At 43.8% G+C, this 4360-nt stretch overlaps 1 non-coding gene across 1 annotated transcript; it reads left to right on the forward strand.

The window, feature by feature from the left end:
- The first annotated feature begins 3817 nt into the window (after positions 1-3817).
- On the forward strand, positions 3818-3924 carry LOC148927145 (small nucleolar RNA R71). The gene has a single exon (XR_016129717.1). It is a non-coding gene; the product is annotated as a small nucleolar RNA R71 (small nucleolar RNA).
- Positions 3925-4360: the final 436 nt, after the last annotated feature.

A 4360-nucleotide genomic window follows, 5' to 3' on the forward strand; every position in this document is an offset into this window, starting at 1 on the left:
TCTTTTTTTTCCTAAGATCAAGCACATATTTGGAATTTTTCTCAAAATTTCACAACTTGTACTTTCTTAATATTAAGCACACTACTTTTTATACTTTCCTCCTTATCTCTCCAATTCCTTTACAAAAGAAGATAACAAAAACTATACTAACCCAAGGAATTGTCCCCCCATTTATTTTGGCTTCCAAAGAAAAGGCTTAAAGGCTCAAAATTGGCTCCAAAGGAAAAATTTGAGAGGGTCGAAAATTTTGGATATAAAAGTAGCTAAGAAAAGACGGCCTAACATCCTCTTAAATCAACTTAAACACTATGTAAACTTAGGCAGACTAGGAGCAAGTTGTAGAAACATATACATGCATACAGATAAATCACACAAGAAAGAATTTAAGGCTCAAATCTCACAAGGTAGAAGCACGATTCATATTCATTGTCCTCTTCGGGGTTGGGGTCGAAGCAATGGAAGATCCCACTAAGCTCTTCCATGGTGAGCGAGTGCCAACGGTTCCCTAGGCGGAAATCGATGCTAAGTGGAAAATTTTGGCGGCGATCCTTAGTAACCCTTAGCGAGCTTAGGAACTCGAGAGTATACTTTCGAAACGATGGCCACTTCCTTTGGAACATGTAGACAAGGCCATTCCCATCACCCACGTCGCACAACTTCCAAAAATCCTCCATGATCCCCAAAGTTTGGAGAGGGAAATCGTGGGGATATCTAGAAGGTGCCGTTTCTCGGGCCGACACTTTCTTCCACATAGCCTTTTGCTCTTCCGTGGCAAGGCTAATGCCATAATTCTTCGCATTCTCCGGTTTCCCTTTTGATCCCATTATCCTACAAAAGAAATTACACTCTTAAAAGAGCATCAACAAGTGGGAGATCAAAAGTTCCCCCAAACTTGCATTCAACCAAGTAAAAATGAAGAGAAAAGAACTTATATGCAAGCTTGGGTACAATAGCATCCTAATTTCTAGCATAATAACATGTTAAGCAAAATCAACAAAATTAGGACACAAAAAATCATCCCCCAACGTGAATTCATCCCCCATGCAGAGACGTATCAACTAAATATCCATAAGAACCAACAATCTCTACAAAATCACAAATATTGCAATTCATGGAAATAATAATAGCCTCACAATGCTATGAACATGATTGCTACTTTTAAACTCTAAACCAAGAGAGAATCATCATTCACAACTTAATAATCACCAATCAAGCAAAATTTAAACCATAGAATTCAAAAATTCATACACATAGTCATCCCCCATCATGAATTAAGAGATTCTACCGAACAATTCACCCAAAATAAAGCACAATCCATGGAAGAAGTAAAGCAAAACTCAGAAATTGAGTTAGGATTCATACCTTTTTGTGGAGAGAATTTGTAGAAGAAGAGCTCTAAACTTGGAGAGAATTGAGAGAATGATAGTGTGGGTGTGTGAATTTGGTGATTTATATAAGTGGGGGTTGTGTGCAAGGAAGGAATTTGAGAAGGAATGTGAAAAGGAATGGAAAACATACCTTTTATGGCTCACTCCCGTCTCTGGACTGCGTGTGGCGACCGCCGCGTCTCTCGTGGTGGGCCGCCACACGGGCCTTCGTAAACAGCAATCCTGGCGGGCCGCCGCGGCCCATGCAGCGGTTACTCTGGCCCGCCCTAAGCCCGATCCTTCCTGCACATGTTAACACACGTGTGGCGACCGCCGTGCTTTAAGTGCGGCGACCGCCACCCGTAAATTTTTTTTTTTTTTTTTTTTAACATAAAAAAACGAGAAGAATAAAAAAAATAAAAAAATAAAAAGAAAATTGGGTTGCCTCCCAATAAGCGCTTTTGTTAAAGTCGTTAGCTCGACTTGAAGTGGCCCACTAGTTGGGCGGATCAATAACTCGAGTGTTGAAAATTGGCATAGGGAGCAACTTGGTCCCTAGCTTCTTCCACCATTTGTACTTCCCCTCTTTGGTTTTGATGACGTATATCTCGGGGTCCTCTTTGGGTGTTTTCTTTCTCTTCTGTTTCTTCTTCTGTGGAGCAGATGTAAAAGAATTAGCATCGCCCTTTTTAGAAGAGTGTCTTACCTCTTTGACAATGTAGATAGTGGAGGTAGAAGGATCCTCCGCTTCAAAGGGATCTTTGGGCTTGGTCAAGTCGGTAGCCATGACTGCTCTGCACTGTTGTTCCATTTTTGCCCGCTTTGCCTCCTCAAATTTTAGCATCTCGCGCTCGATCTTATAGGTGGATTGACTATGATTATCTCTGATTGTAATCTCGCCACGACCTACATCAATCAAAGCTTTGCAAGTGGCAAGAAAATCTCGCCCTAAGATTAGAGGGACGTTCTTGTCTACTTTCATGTCAAGCACAATAAAGTCGGCGGGAAAAATAAAATCATCAACCTTAACTAGGACATCCTCAATCATACCTACAGTCTTGATAGACGAGTTATCTGCCAACCTGAGTGTTACGTCTGAAGATTTGAGTGGCCCAATGTTGAGCTTTTCGTAGTACTTCAGTGGCATGAGATTGATGGACGATCCTAAGTCGCACAGTGCTTTGTCAACCTTCCCTTCTCCAATTCGGCACCTAATGATGAACTGGCCCGGATCTCTTTGCTTCACTGCCCGTTCCTTTTGGATGATCTCGCTGCAATGATGCGGTAGCTTAAGGTCGGCTTTAGTCGGCTTTTTCTTCCTCATTACCGCCTCCCTTAGTAGCTTTGCATACTTTGGTATTTCCTGCAACGATTCAACAAGAGGAATGTTAGTATGGACCTTGCAAAACATGTTAAGGAAATGCTTGAACTGCTCTTCAAGCTTGAACTTCCTCTTTGGCTGAAAAGGGAGTACAATCTCGTTGTGCCGCACAAGCTCCTGCTTAGTGGACGATTCTGCCTTCTCTGTGGCGGGCCGCTGCGGGGTGTGCGGCGGTCCGCCGGCGACTGGGCAGTCCTGCCTGGTTGGTGTCTCTGCCGTCTCAGTGGCGGGCCGCTGCGGGGTCTGCGGCGGTCCGCCGGCATCTGGGCAGTCCCCAGATTTCTGCTTTGCCACCCATTTCTTGTTAATATCATCCACTCTTGCTGCTGCCTTTGCTCTATCCTCATCTAACTTCTTCTGAATTTGCTCCATTTGAGTGGTAATATTGGTTACAGCTGCCGAGATTGTGTTCATTCCTTGCTCGAGGTTGTTTATCCTTGCTTCGACCACTCCGATCTTGGTGTCATTAATCTTCCTATCTTGCGTAATTACTTCCAAGATCTTCGTGATTCCTTGTTCATACTTGTCTTCCTTCTTCATCGGCTCAACCACTCCTCCTTTGCTAACATTAAATCCTGCAAGGGGTTGCAAGTAATTATTGTTAGAATAAGAAAGATTTGGGTGCGGACGGTTCCCATTATAATTATTGAAATTGCCGCCCCCCTGATTAGGGCGATAATTGTTATTGTAGTTTCTGGGACCGCCTCCTTGCACATAGTTTATTTCTTCCACAGTTGATATGGCAGTTTCGGGTGCATTGACTGCCACTATGGAAGTTGCCGGAATTGGATCTTCCTTCCTCGAGATGTCCATTTGATCAATCCTGACTCTAAGTTCTGCTAACTCCTTAGCAAAAGAACTTTCTTCGGCCTCTTCTATGGCTGCTACTCTTCTCGTGGCATGCCTTTCCTTAGACCACCCCCGACTGTTGGTGGCGAACTCCTCGATCACCGCCATGGCATCCTCTCCTGTCTTTCTTAGAAATCCCCCATTTGCCCCTGAATCAAGCATAGCACATATTTTCTCGTTAAATCCATTATAGAGGATTCCTACCTGATGGTCTATGGAAAAACCATGGTTTGGGCACTTTCGAAGAAGAGCTTTGAAACGAGCAAATGCCTCATAGAGGGGCTCGTCATGGCCTTGTGTGAACTGAAAGATCTCACTTTTGAGCTTCAAAATAGTGCCTGGCGGGTAGTATTTGTCGAGGAAGGTAGCTACGATGTCCTTCCATGTGGAGACCTTTTCTGGTGGCATACACTCAAACCACTCCTTAGCAGAATCAATCAATGAGAATGGAAAAAGTCTTACCCGTATGGCATCGTCGTCGACACCATTTAATTTCAGAGTGTTTGCGATTTCCACGAATTTGGAGAGATGGCGGTTAGCATCTTCAGTCGCCCTACCTGCAAAAGGAGTTTGCTCGACCCTTTGGATAAGGGGCATGCGTAACTCAAAATTGTTAGCATCAATACGAGGGCCGTTAGGAAAAGTGATCATATTCCCATGATTGAACATGTTCATCACAGGTAATGTTTCTCTGTTCTTCTTTTCCATGGCTTCTCGGGCTGCTCTCTCCGCATCTCTCTCATCCATCAGCAACTTCACCATC

Source organism: Salvia hispanica, chromosome 4 (genome assembly GCF_029641045.1).
Source record: "Salvia hispanica isolate PSC_SH4W2 chromosome 4, Shi_PSC_v1, whole genome shotgun sequence".
Classification (NCBI taxonomy): domain Eukaryota; kingdom Viridiplantae; phylum Streptophyta; class Magnoliopsida; order Lamiales; family Lamiaceae; genus Salvia; species Salvia hispanica.